Consider the following 15,313-nt stretch of genomic DNA (forward strand, 5'->3'; position numbering starts at 1 on the left):
TTGATTAGTTTCCACCCATTGCTTCTTGTTCTACCCTCAGGTGCCTTGGAAAATACTCCCTCTTCCTTGTGGCAACCCCTGAGATATTGGAACACTGCTATCATGTCTCCCCTAGACCTTCTTTCTATTAAACGAGACATACCCAGTTCCTGCAACCGTTTTTCATATGTTTTAGTCTCCAGTCCCCTAATCATCTTTGTTGCTCTTCTCTGCACTCTTTCTAGAGTCTCCACATCTTTTCTACATCGTGGTGACCAAAACTGAATGCAGTATTCCAAGTGTGGCCTTACCAAGGCATTATAAAGTGGTATTAACACGTCACATGATCTTGATTCTATCCCTCTGTTTATACAGCCTAGAACTGTGTTGGCTTTTTTGGCAGCTGTTGCACACTGCTGGCTCATATTTAAATAGTTATCCACTAGGACTCCAAGATCCCTTTCACAGTTACTACTGTTGAGCAAGGTATCACCTATACTGTACCTGTGCATTTCGTTTTTGTTGCCTAAATGTAGAACCTTACTCTTTTCACCATTGAATTTTATTTTATTAGATAGTGCCCAATGTTCAAGTTTGTCAAAATTCTTCTGTATCTTTAGCCTATCTTCTGGAGTGTTGGCTAGCTTGGTGTCATCTGCAAATTTGATGAGTTCCCCATTTATTCCCTTATCTAAATCATTGATGAAGATGTTGAAAAGTACTGGGCCCAAAACAGAGTCCTGGGGTACTCCACTGCATACTTCCCTCCATGAAGATGCAGTTCCGTTGAGGACTACATGTTGAGTGCGGTTGGTCAGCCAGTTACAAATCCATTAGGTGGTGATGCTGTCTAACCCACATTCTTCTACTTTATCTAGTAGTAGGTTATGGTCTACTTTATGAAATGCCTTACTGAAATCCAAGTAAACTATATCGATGGCATTCCTCTGGTCCACTAATTTTGTCACTTTGTCAAAGAATGCAATAAGATTAGTCTGGCATGATCTGTTTTTGACAAACCCATGTTGGCTTTTGGCTATTACTTTGTTTGCTTCTAGGTGTTCGCTAATTCATTGCTTGATTATCTTTTCCAGAATCTTTCCTGGTACTGAGGTCAGGCTGATAGGTCTGTAGTTTCCTGGATCTATTTTTTCCCCCTTTTTTGAAGATGGGAACCACATCAGCTCTTTGAACTCTTCCACTTCCTTCTCTCAATAATAGTCAATTCCAATAATAGATTAATTCCCCTTTTATAATAGACAGACTTTAAGGATGTTCCCTGAATGAACTGATTCAAGGTCAAGGTGTGGAAGGAACTACTAACTAGAGGAATTCCATGCCTTTTTCTTCGGAGGACCGCGGGGTGCCAGTTGTCTATGCATACTTATAGGAATTATCATTAACTAAACACTCCCTACCTCCCGACAAAAAAATACCTGCCCGCCCTTTTCCTTTCGAATGGATTCGGCTCTTCGGTGACTGTCCCAGGAGAAGCGAGGAAAGGAGCCGGGCGGCCCATTTACAATAAAGGGAGGCGAAAGTTGGCGGTGAGCAAGGAAGGTTAGCATGCGGGAAGAGAAGGAGGAGGAGTTAATGGCTCGGACGCCTTGTTGCTATGGGGAGACAGAGGGAGGAGGTGGTTCCGCCGCTGCTGTTGCTGCTTCGCAGGGCAGGGAAAGCCAGAGGCGGCGACGCTGCTGTTCTGTGACACATTTCCCATATTGCTGCTACTGCTGCCATATTGTGCCCCCGTCCTCTCTCTCCCCCCCATGCGCCTGCTTCATGAGTACAGTGAGTTGGAATATTTCATTTATTAACTATTTCTGGGAAAAGTGGGCGGGAATCAAATATAATTTCTTCCATTTCCCCCCCTCCCCCCAAAATCTGGGATTTTCTGTTCTTTCCGTTTATTTTTAACTTCCAAATCTTTAAATGCTAAGTTCCAGCTAGTCTCTCTCTCTCTCTTTTCCTTTTCCCTCCTTTTCTTTCTTTCTTTTTTAAAAAAAAAATCCAGATGTGGGGCTAAGATGTATCTGAGGAAGACGCTGCCTGAGCTTTTCTTCCCTCGGTTGCACAATGTGAGCTGGGTAACGCGGAGGCTTAAATTGCGCCGCTGGCGTGCTTGCGTGTCTCCGCGCGCTCCGGCTGAAGATTTAATTCGGGCGAGGGGTGGAATCGAGCAAAGGCTGCAAATGTGGGGGGGGGGGGGGAGGGAAAGGTGATCGGGTCGAGCGTATGTCGAAGATCAGCGTAAATTGGAGTTTGTACCTCCAGAGGCTCTATTTGCTCATCTGGGAGGAAAAACATTTGCATGGCCAAGCCAGAGCTTTGTGGCCTCTTCGCTTGGGGAGGGGGGGGGAGGAGACGAAGAAGAAGGTTAAGAATTTCAGAGGAGCGACTTGAAAAAAGAGGGGTCGCTTTCCGCCAGCCGCGAAGTAGGGCTTCTTCCAGCCAGTTTTTGCAGAGGCCAGAGGTTGGGAGAAAGAAAGACTTTGGGTTGATTGGCAGTTAGCATTTTGCATGGGGAGAGATCGGCTCTGTCCGACGGTTCAAATGGGACGCGGGGGAGAAGTGAATTTAAAGGCATGTGAACAGGCTTAGAAAAGCTTCTTTTCTGGATGAAGGAGAACTGCTGGAGACGATTTCTGCCTGTTGATCGAAGAACGCGGAGACCAAAAGAGGGAATATCTTCCAATAGCCTCGAAATAACTGCTAATGTCTGGACCTGCTGCGAGTTGTACTCCGGAGGCGTTGCGGCGTCTATTCGAGGGAAGAGTTTTACAGCTTTCGAGAGTAGGCAGGCGGCGGCGGGTGGTGTTGAGTTTCCGTGACGGTGAGGAAGAACTCGAGTCTTTCCCGCGATCAGGGAATTGGGCTTTAAGACTCGGGGGACTCCTTGGGGCTGCTCAGCTGTCGCAAATGCCTCCTTTCTTCCTTGCTCTCGTGGGAGACCCGCTGCCATGTGGCTGCTGATCCTTTTCTCTACGGACGGTCGTAATAAAGAGGGGGGAAGAGAAACGCTTGAGCGACCGCTGAAATGTTATAAGGCTCAAAACAACCAGGGTCCCTCTGACAAGCTCGTCAGTTTTCTTCCGTGTCAAGTGATGCGGCTAAAATCTCTCCAGCAGATTGCAGAAAACTTAGCTCTTGGAAGTTACATTTCTTCCAGTTTAAAGTAGGCTTCCCCCTCCCCTTCCCTTCCCCCTTGTCACCGGCTGCGATTTGTTTAGTTCCGCCAGTTTTGCTTCCCCCATTTTGGTTTGAGGCTGTGACAGCCACGTGGCCGGCAAAGCCTTGCGCAGGGAGAGGCGGCCATGGGGTCACACGGGCGACTGTGGGAGCGTGTGGCTCTGTGTAAGCAGCTCAACACAAAGCCAGGCACACAGAGTAAAGCTCCTCCTCCTCCTCCAGGGGAGCTTAAGAACAGGAACCCCCCTCCATGCAATCTCTGCAATATTGCATCAACCCCTCCTCCCTCTGTACCGCTTTCTTCGCTTCCGGCTGCTAAAAAAATAATGCAAACTATTGATAAAACTGAACGGAAGTGCAGGAAACAAACTTGCACCCATTTCGTTTTGATTGGGCAAAGGGGTAGAAAGGATAGCAATCTCCCCTTGAAAATCGTTAACTGCACAATTGCAAACATATCTGAAATGTTTATAAAATACATCCTCAGTTTTAAACACACTTTTAAGCCCCATCTCTGTATGTATGAAACAGAGAACTTTAGTGAAACAATGGTCTACTATTGTTCTTTTCTAATAGCCCTGAACATGAATGGAGAAAACAATCTACTGTAAGCCATCTGAAGCCATTTCTTGCAAATTGGGGGTTGTTGCATTGTTATCTAGAAGATGCTAGTATTTTTCCCTCTTCCATAAAGATTTTTTTTATTGCAGATAAACGACATGTATGTGTATCTACTCTTTTAAAATACATGTACATTATTCCTTTTAATTTATCAGCTACATTATTCCTTTTAATTTATCAGCACAATTTATGTGTTGTTCAACCTAAATAAGGTTCTAAGCCAGTGTTTCTCAACCTTGGCGACTTTAAGTCCGGTGGACTTCAACTCCCAGAATCCCCCAGCCAGCAGAGGTCTGCTGGCTGGGGGATTCTGAGAGTTGAAGTCCACCGGACTTAAAGTCGCCAAGGTTGAGAAAGACTGTTCTAAGCAGTTTACCGTTTACTTAAGTTATGTTTATTTATTTTTTTGTATTTGTGATGAAAAAATTGCAGCATTTTCTAGAGATCATTTATTTAGAATTAGAAAATACAGTTGAGAATACTTAGTGACATATTTTAATGTGCCCCCTCTTAGTCATTGATAACCATATTAAACCATTAAGTTCAGTCTCTTGTGTATTGAAATACAGTAATCTCAAAAAGTTGTGCCTGAGAATTACAGCACTATATTTGCACAAGTGCAAAGGGCATCAAATGGGAGAAGGCTGACAAAGTCTACACCCTAAATGCACAGCACTAATTTTCTTTATTGGGTAATGAGAAGCTGGGAATATGATTTCCCAGTATTGAAATATGGAATGTACTTCTAAAGCAATGTACTTGGTGCCAGTGTTTAAAAGATGGGAAAAACCTCTTTCACTAACCTTTGAACACCTGTTCATAACGATAGGTTTAATTTTGGCTTTAATGGCATTTTGCTATGATGTTCACTATTATTACTGAAAGCCATATTAAACTTTGAAATAACATTTTCCAATTCAGTTACTATAAGTTACTTACTTTTGCAAGAATACTGTTACTTACTAAACTTTTGAAGCCTTCTCAACTTCCAGCATAGCTCACCAGAAGGAAAAAGGGTTATGTAATTCATTAATTATCTATGTTCACTTACAGCCTTTCTGAAGGAACTGCAGTTGTTGTGGTTCAGCAACATATAGAAAATCATAAGTTTCTGCATATGCTATTGAGCATAGAATGTATATTGCTGTGCAAAGTTAATGTAGGCCAAAACACACACACACACTCACACTTTTTCACTAGAAAATTCAAACCTTCCAGGTGATATGGACTAGATTTTATCAAGGTCTTTTGCTACACTGAAGTGAAGACTAATGAAACCATTATCCTCTCCAAGTCTTGTATTTTAATGAGGTATGAGATGGATAGGTGGGGTAGGGCCAACACATATTTAGCCCCATATTCTCCAATCATAGTTTACATGCCCTGTTTGAATCTTAGTGCTTCACCAGTGCTAATATGGAAAAAGTTCCTTGAAGATAAAAAGTTTTAAAATCACATGGACAAATGACTTAAGTAACAGTAATTGTGTAGATAATATTCAAAAAGCTTTTTGCACAGTGCTGTATGTATCCATTCAAGTGTGTTCTATTGAATTCAGAAAAGCAATTAAGTATGCATAGGACTCCACATCCAAATTGTTTTGAATCGTAAAAATCTATTCTTCAAAGGGAACAAAAATTCCTGTTGTAACTAGGGAAATGAACAATTGTGCAGCACAGGCAATGGGTTTTTAATAAGTACTAGAATTTGGAGCATGGAAAATGCCAGGAGAAAAATCATGACCTTGTATTGGAGTTTTTCTTACCTTTATACATTACATTGTCCAATATTTCAACTCCATGTAGACCCAAATTTAATCTGGCATGCAGTTTCCTCATATTGTCTTGATATGTTTGATTCATATGAGCCTGCAATTCGGAACTACTTAGATTACTGTTCCTAGTACCTTGACAAGATCTTTTGCATTTTCACAGTCAGCTTGATCTTTCCCTAAAAGAGAGCGAATATTTTATTAGGCAAAATTGTTTTCCTTCTAAGCCTCAGAAAGAAAATGTGAATAAAGTTATGTAATATCAGAACTGTACATAAGGTTAAATAGCCTAGGCCCTAGTATCTATTCTGTTTGCTCATTGTGGAACATAGGCAGAAATTATTTTTCATTCCATTTTGAAACAGGGAATCCAGCATCTGGTTGGCTATAAAACAGTAGGTAGTTGTAAACCAGTTTTAACTTATTCCATGTTATGTTGTAATATGAGATCTTGAATCAAAGTCCATGCCTGCTGCATAAAGTTAAATTAATTACCCTGTGTAATTGTCCCTCTAGTTAGATAAGAGGTTGAAAAATGAGAAAAACTTGCTCACAGTCACTATTCTTGCTTTCTTCTTTGCAATTTCGGACTATTATAGTATAGCTGCACACTACAGAGTTCACTGTTTATTAGGTTTGATATTACACAGGGAGCTCCTATGGAAGTAGAAGTCATGGATTATAAAGGGGGGGATGTTTTCCTCTTCATGTGCAGAACTATAACCACACAGTGACCATGTAGTGACCATCACTGAGGATGAGGGATGATTTTTTAATTTGTCTGGCATGTTGCTGAACAAAAGACCATACTGACTTTTTGCTATGGAGAAATATTTTTTTATTTGTTAAATTTATTTGCCGCCAATCGCACTCTAGGGCTACTATGTCTATAAAATCTCAGATATCAAAACCAGAATAATTAGCACCACAATATCAAAGCGTTGGAAAGTACTGTTGGCCATTCGATTCAGTCCTCTGACTTGTGGGCATTTTGAGACATAGTATACATCTCTTATACATCTTTTGGACATCGTGTTCCCCCAGAAATAAGACAGGATCTTATTTTGTTTTGACCCCTGAGATAAGGACTTGGCCTTATTTTCGAAGAGATCTTATTATTTTTGAGGTGCAGGAGGAGGTAAGCGTGGTCACCTCATGGCTGCTGCTGTGTTGCAATATTTTCAGGGAGGGCTTATTTTTTGGAGGGGCTTCTTTTAGCGCATGTGCTCAAAAGCCCGATTGGGCTTATTATCAGGGAAGGTCTTATTTTTGGGGAAACAGGATATTTATTCTGTAAATCTTGTACATTTGCATTTCAGAAAAGATTCCCCAAACCAACAATCATGTTAATTTATGTATCATATTTGCATGCTGTCAATTCCCAACCTCTCTAGTTGGTTGTCTTTGTATTGTCTTCTGAAAAATGGGTGCATTGTGACAAAACAGCCGTTTTGTGGGAGCATTTACAGCATAATCGCAAAATTACAGATACACATGCCAATCCAAAAGCACTGTCCCTACTCTGTGCTCAGCCACTACTGAGATGGGATGGTTATAGGCATTCTTGGGACCCTTTTGACTTCATAGAGTTTTTCCAAATAGAGCTGTGGCTTTTCAAATCAAGTTGTATGTGTATTTTGGTTCTTTGTGCTCATGCATTTGCCCTATTCATTCCAGTAGATGTGTATATATACAGCAAAGCCAAGCCATCACAAATTACTGCCTGTCTGGTTATACATTTTATCAAACAAATGATGCTATGTGTGTTGGCAGAAGGCCACATTTATAGTCAGGCTCAATAGTTGTCCAAAAATAGAATATACTATTTTCTTCCAAGTTTTGCTAGAATCTGAGCCTGATATCCTGAAAAGTTACAGCTGGTGGAATGAATATAAATGTTCAGTTGCATATATACAAAAACAGACTTATGCTATTGAAAGATATTTAATTTAACATTTTAATTGGCAATGTAATTAGTTTGGCCCATGATTTATGTTAGTGTTTCAGGAACTAGAAATGTGTAGGTGTTGATTCACTTGAGCCTCTAAAATCAAGAATCTTTTTTTCCTTGTTATTTCCCTCCTGAAAATCACTTAATGAAAAAAATTCACATATTGTGCATACCAGTGGCTTATTGAAAAATTTGTTTAACTAATTCTTAGCTTAGTGGGACTACTTTTAAAGCCTAGCTGTTAATGTTGACATTGAAACATTTAATTCTGATGCAGCATTTTCCAAATTTCTACTCAGAGCTCTCTCCTTATACTGGGGTCGCCAACCTTTCGGACCTCAGAGATCACTAAATTCGTAATTTTAGATCCTGCGGACCACTAATATGAATTTTTTAAAAAGATAAATAGTATTTAGTGCAATATAAAAATACAAATCATTTTTCTGCAGGCTACCAAACTTTTCTCACGGACCACCAGTCATCCATGGACCACTGGTTGGTGACCTCTGCTGTAGAGTATTATCTGCCCATTCTTGAATTGGCAGGAAAGAAAAACTGATTGCCACTTCAGCTCTGCCCACATCACTTTCCTCCAACATAATGCAAAGCAAAGCATTGTAAGTTTTATATAACTTGGAATTATCTTTACATGGCGTGGGGGGAAGAAGAAGGAAAAGTTTATTATAACACTGATGAAGTTAAGAAGAAATTAAGCCTATCTTACTCATAGTCTGGGTGTAAAAGGAAAGGAACAACATCAAGACACTCTAAAAATAGATATTATCAGGGCATGATTGTATCATCATTAGGTACAAATTGAGGAGAAGCTTTCAAAGTGAAAAACAGATATTCGCATTGAAAACCTTGCTCTGCTCCATACAGATATATACAAGTAGACTTTGACTTACGACCACAATGGAACACAAAATTTCTGCTGTTAAGTGAGGCATTTGTTAAGTGAATGTTTGCCCCATTTTATGACCTTTCTTGTCGTGTTTGTTAAGTGAACCCCTTCTGTTAATTTAGTGACAGGTTCATTAAGTGAATTTACCTTCCCCATTAATTTGGTTTATAAAAGGTCGCAGAAGCTGATCACATGACCCCGAGACACTGCAATCTTCATCAATATAAATCAGTTGCCAAGCCTCTGAATTTTCATCACATGACCATGGGGATACTGCAGTGGTCATAAGTGTGAAAAATGGCCGTAAGTCATTTTTTCATGCCATTGTAACTTCTAAAGGTTACTAAATGAACTTTTGCAAGTTGAGGGCTACCTGTACTCCTCCCCCCCCCACCCTTTTCTTAAAGCAAGCTTCTGCTTTTTTCAATGTTGAGCATATGAAGGCATGGACTGTTTGAACCCAGGAGAAGCAATTGTGGAAAGTCCCAGTTAGCTGGGTTCTTTGCTGACAGCATTATACTTCCAAGGCTATTTTTCATAGCTGGTTTTGCAACGCGTCTTTCTTTTAATTGCTAAATAAGGTTTACAATAAAGGATGGGTACATATATGAGCCATTTAAAAAAATGGACCAGCCACCTGATGCTTATGAGAAAAAGGCTGACTGTTGACATGTCTCATTAATAATGCAAATGGCAAAGCTGAGTGCACATCCTGGATGTGCTTAAAATCTTAAGACTGATTCAGAAGGTCTTGCCACCAGGCAACAGAAAAACAACAGTAACTTGGATCTTTTGATGCTGAGCAATATTCCAGTATGCAGAGTTTCATCTGGTCAACTAATGTGCCAGCTTGCCTAAACCTGTGACTGAGGTAGGTTTTTATCCCCGAGGAGAACATAATGTTTCAGTTGTCTTGGATACATAGTGGTGTAAGTAGGATTGTAATCAAGTACAGGCTCTCTGCGGTGCATTTTGGGATTTAAATCTGACCTCTGATCCCAGTAGCAGCTCCAGTAAGATGGGTGGTATATATTAGCACATATGTGGTAAATTCTGAGAACAAAGGGAAAAAGAAATGGATATAATTCTTTGCCTTAGATACCTTGCATTTTTCTTGAATGCATCCTACTTTCTGTGAATGATTGTTCTTGCTCTTGATGGCTAAGCAAAATGAAACTTAAGTTGCTTTTTTAGGTTTTTCTCTGTGTACATGCTGTGCTCCACTAGAACATTAAGGTATCAGAACGAAATAGGCATTGATTTCAAAGAAGCTGCATGTACTTTGAAAGTTGGAAGGTAAAATACTCTTAATGAGCTGTCAAGATGCTAAATATCAGGATAGATGCAGTCTCTATGATCAAGCTAACATTCTGTGTTTCAGGCTCAAATATACTTGACCCTGTATAACTGATTGTCAAACACACAGCAAGCAGAGATACTGGCTGAATTCACATGTCAAGCTAAACCATCACGTGCTTGTTTGATTTTGGCTTAGTTTGTTGGATGAATCCAGTCATTCTAAATTATGATTTAGGTTATTGTAAAATTCTATCAATCAGTAAACCATAGCCTAAAGTGACATGTGAACTTCACCATATTCTTTGTTTATGCTATAATGCTAAACAGTGTTCAAAGTTCCACTCTTGGTTTTTGGGTTTTGATTGCTCTGTATATGAAAATCCTTGCTGCCTTATAGTGCTATTTCAGCTGTCTCTGTTTATCACATGGAATCCTTCCCTTATTTTGTTAAACCAGTTCAGCCTGCAACAAAAACAAGTTTTATGTGATGTCACTTAATAATTACAGGTTTGGTAACAATCCTCCTCTTCCTTCCCTGCCTCCACTTGCACTCTTCTGCACACACACGCCCTAAAAGCATCGTAACATAATGCACTCTAGCATTACATGCCAAAGGTTTAAGTGTTGGTAATGAGGGCACAGTCCATTTGTTCAGAGGCTGATTGGAACGTGCAATGCTGAGCAAGCAGGAAGTCATGGAAGCTGAACATGACACTATTTGGAATACAGCACACTTGCTAGCTTCAGCCCTCCCAGGCTGCCTGATTTTATTTATTTTATTTTATTTATATTTGTTATTTCTAAACTGCCCAACTCTCTGATGCCCCAACTATGGGCAAAGAGGTGAGAGGATCCTTCCACTGGAAAGAAAAATTCCCACCCAAGACATAGCAGAGGCAAAATATACAGTACTTTTTTTGGCAAAGCTTTGCAATTTGGATTTTTAAAAAAACATATAGAATGTCTGCTTAATGAAAATAATTAGGAATTTGATAATTACCCATGGTACTAGTTCAATTCAGCAATTCCAAAGCTGTAATTGGCTTTTCAAGAAAAAAAAAGTCACAGTATCCCTCACATAATATCCCTCACAAACAAGGAGGGAGAGAGAAATACTCAAGTTGCTTGGAGGCACTGAAAAGTATTTCCAGTTCAAGGACATTTGCTTGAACTGGAACAGGTAGCCCTTCCCTATGTGATCTCCTCCCAATTGGACCACGCGGGTCTTCTAATTCTGTTCTGTGTGATCATATTAGCTGGGACTTATGAGAAATGTCACATAATAGTTGGAGGATTCTTAATTGGAGAAAACTGAACTAGGCTGGACAGATATTCTGACCTGATCAAATGTCTTTTTGTATTCTCTGATAAGATGGGCAGTGTATCCTAGCTCAGATTCTCCTAACCTTCCTCTAGCAATCTGTTTCTTTTTGTTTGGTTTGCTTATTTTCTAATTTGGCATCATGAATAAACTTGTTGGGGATAACTTGGATTACTTTGAAGCTAGGTTTGATATCATGGCATAGTACAAAGATGTGCCACTTTGATTTGGCAGGAGCTTTGAACTTCTGTGTGTTGGGCTGAAATTCTACAGAAGGGGAAAGGATAGACCAAACAAGCGAGCAGGACACAACCTGAATTTTATTTTCTTTAGTTTTATATCTGTTGCACTATATTAATCTATCATATTAAAAGCTAAAATTGAAGATATTTTTGGTCTTTCAACTTTTTGCATACCTGGCTCAAAAGTTAACACTGAATAGGTGTTAACCTATTCACAGTATGGTCTACTGTTACTTGTTTAGTACAGATAAAGTTAAGGGCTTGAAAAGCAGGAATGCACAATAACTATTTGGAAATTTGAAATCAAATACTTTATCATAAATCTGTTGTGTAGATGGAAATCTTTCTGAAATGTACGTAAAATCAGTACTTTGTAAAATTATGTATAAAATAATACTGTAAAACAGTAACCACTGGATTTATATTACATGGCAATTTTTAGGTATTTGAGAGAGTAAATAGAAGTTGTGAAAAGGAACGGTCTTTGGCTAATATTATTCCTTCCAAGCTATTTGAAGGTAGGTGGCTTTATCAGCTCTGTGTGGCAAAGAATAACATTGCAGGTGGAGAGAAACACTACTAGGTAGCTAGAATTAAAATCCCTTCATTATTGTGAATTGTGAGAAAATCAGCCCTCTATCAGCTCAGTACGTGGGAGAGAGACAGAGTGGTAAAAAACAGCAACTTCCCAGAATGCTTTTTCTTCTGTGGATGTTCACATATGTAAAGTATGGTGTATTTTGCCACAAATCAGCTGCCAGTTAGGTTTGAAGAAATCACAGTGCCATTGCTATAGAAACCTGCACTTGATTAGATGTCATAACTCTGTTTGATTCACACTGATGTGCTCCAGGTTCCTACTGTGAAATGAAGACAGTATTTCTTTTATGTAGAGAAAGAATATAAATTCCACTGCTTTACAGCTTACCAAATGACTTTGATGCAGAATTTAATCAAGGTGGGTTACAGCAAACCAGCAAGCATAATGTTGCTGCTCTGTTGTGAGCTACAAGTTTAATACATTTGTGGTAAAGGTTTTAAGGTGTTTTAATTTAGAGAAAAACTCGGTATTACAGAGTTTATCCTTCCCATTGGGAAATGTGTTCTTATATACAAAAAATAGTTCCTTACATTCAAATGGAGGCCTCTTTGACTGGGTCCAAACAACACTAACCTTGTTTAGCAAAAATCGTGATGTTTATTAGACCTTTTTGGTTCACAGTTTAATGTCACTAAATGCACGGTGCATTAAACGTACTTTACAGTATGATCCAACCATCTTTCTGGAAGGGCTTCTATTTTTTTAAGAGCTTGGTGCATCCAATAGTCAAGAATGTATCTAACTCAGGATTGAACTGTGGAGTCCTTGGTGATCTCTTGAATTTGGTTGTTTGCTTGTAGAAATTTCATTACTACGTACGTAATATTAATGCAATTATCAATGCAACAGGCACTAGTGATTGAATAATGATTATTTGAATAATGAAATGTGTAAGTAAATAACCAAGCTCAGAGAACAGCAAGGACTCCCAATACACACTTAGTATATATTGGTTGTAGAAGATGTTTCCTTTCACTGTTGGCAAGTCTGATTTTGACAGCAAAGCATACCCAAACTGCAGACATCAAAGTGGTGAGCACTGAATGCAGTGAAATTGTGTAAACATGGTGTGTAAATTATGACTAGCCATTGTCTCAGATATGCAACATTTAGTTATTGATAGATCTACTACTTTTATTATTGTTTCTTGATAGTTTAATATGCTTAAAGATTATAGGCATTATCTTTAAGTCCTTTATTTTGAAATAGAAGCAGATATACTGCCGAACCACAGTGCAGGTGTATAGTAGCAATATCATGTACCTTTAATCCATTAGTATTTTCACGCGTAAGCCAGCTAACACTTTCCATCGCCAATTTTTTTTTACTTCATACCCTGAACTTCAAACATTTTTTTCTTCAGAATGTATTGTGATGGTACATTTCCATCAAGCCACCTATAGTTCTTTAAATGACTCCCTGTTGTATTACAGATGATGTGGATCCGTCTTCACTCTTCAGTGCACTAAATGGAAGCATGTTGCCAGTGAAAGCTGAACATTAATTCTGAGATGAAAATGATAGGCCATATTATCTTACATTCACTGTATTTCTCTCAAAATCAGAGGAGTGCATAATAAGTTTTTGTCACGTCACCACCTGTACCTTTTGGGAAATCGCAACTAATTCCAAAGGGTTAGCTTTGGAGATTCCTCCAGTTTTAATATTATTAGACTAATAGCTTGTAATCGTAAGAATTATTAACAGATGGAAAGATAGGGGGAGCTTCCTTTTACCTGCAGCTATAAAAGGTTTAAGTAAACTAGCATCCTAAATACATTACGGAGTTTAATACATAAACTGTATACAGGTAGGTGTCAACTAATACTGATAATGAATCACTGAAATGCTCATTATTTGAATTTGCACAACTCAGACTGATATTTCTATGAAAAATAAGATAATAGATCCCAGCTCAGAGGAAATAGGCAATGAAAAATTTAAAACATATTTTATATGTTTATGAATGAAATATAACAGTAAAAAATTAAAAAAACATATTTACATCTTAAATATATTTTGTCAAAGAGCAGATATAGAAAACAAAATAAACCCCTCCCTTCTAAATATAAGCCTAAACCTTCTAAAGCCTTATCTTCTAAAGATAAGTCTACACTGACAAAAACATCTTTAACATATAATGCAGGAAGTCAGAGCAACATTGTTACTAATACCACTTTCAGTCATTTTTGTGTGGTTTTAGCATTTTTATTGCTTTCTAATGGATTATAGTTCTCATAAATATTTTAAAAAAATACATCAAGCAAACAAAGGATATGCTGGAAGATAAACCAATATCTCTAGTATTCTGCTGTAGTTCTTCAAAATAAGTCTCATTTTTCTGAGCTTTCTCCAACAGAATCTTCCTTTTCTCCATTTTGCTCAAACAATAATTAGCCTCTAAAACAACCTTTCTGGCCCTGTGGGTTGGGGAACTGTCCAGCGGAGCTTTGCGTGCTCACCCACTGCTTGCTAGGAGACTGCTGCTCTCCTAGTGGGACAATTCGCTATGGGACAATTCAAACAATTTAATTGTTTCATTCAGTTACTTTTATTATTGGTGCTCATGTTTTCGTCGAAATTACTGCAACGCTTGTATTTCTGGACTGAAATTTTTATTATTATTGGCCAAGGTTCCGTGAAAATTAATTTCGCTTTTGTATTTGTTAAATTGTCTGACAGCAAGTTGTCTCACAGCAAGTTGACCGTGGCAAGTTGTGCCATTCTGGCTTCTAAAAGCCTCAATGACAATAGCAGATGTGCTAGCCTCAATTGTGGATTTGCTAGCTTTACATTAACTGGATTCTGGTTGGCATTATACTGTAGGGTTTTTTTCCTATCTTGCCTAAGATAAAGTTCCTGGAAACTTAAAATATTTTGTAAATATTGTTGGCTAAATAAAAGCATTGCCTGTGTGGATTTTGGACTAGATTATGGATGTTTTAATGTTTTAATAATACTGATCTACCTTACAAGTTCATACTAGTTGCTGAAATAATTAGCTTGTCTGCTTTGAATGTTCAAGCTGTTAGGATAGTAAATGTTATAATCATAATCACCAGAATAAGCATATTTTGCCATTTGGAACTTTTGCTTTGAGGGTGCTATGAGCTCTTGTTTTTCTTTTTGTAACATCCTCTGAGCACTGAGGAATGGAAAACTTTGTAGAGATATTTCCTTTGCTGTCTTTTCTAGAATGGCCAAGTGAAGAATCAATATTGGTCATATTATCGCTTTGTTAATAAGAGTGGCGGCATATAAATTTAATAAATAAATAATAAAAATATTTATGTGGTTGCATGGTGTTTCCAGAAGTACTGTAGAGAAGAAGCAGCCCTCACTCTTGTGAAGATGTGGAGTATTTTTGCTATGAAATTCATTTTTTGAAAACCAAGAATCCTGCCTATCATTATGGATTCAAAACCAAATAAACCA

At 38.6% G+C, this 15,313-nt stretch overlaps 1 protein-coding gene across 4 annotated transcripts in view; it reads left to right on the plus strand.

Moving 5' to 3' along the window:
* Positions 1-1,620: 1,620 nt before the first annotated feature.
* Positions 1,621-15,313, plus strand: part of FOXN2 (forkhead box N2) — a 44,332-nt gene continuing 30,639 nt past the window's right edge. The window contains exons 1-2 of one of the 4 annotated variants that reach the window (XM_032215350.1): positions 1,621-1,770; positions 7,961-8,128. The gene's annotated coding sequence lies outside the window, so the exon portion shown is untranslated. Of the gene's footprint in view, positions 1,771-2,327; positions 2,813-7,960; positions 8,129-15,313 lie in introns of those variants that run through there. The other 3 variants (XM_032215351.1, XM_032215349.1, XM_032215352.1) reach the window with 3 other exon arrangements.

The sequence above is a fragment of the Thamnophis elegans genome, chromosome 4, assembly GCF_009769535.1.
Source record: "Thamnophis elegans isolate rThaEle1 chromosome 4, rThaEle1.pri, whole genome shotgun sequence".
NCBI lineage: Eukaryota > Metazoa > Chordata > Lepidosauria > Squamata > Colubridae > Thamnophis > Thamnophis elegans.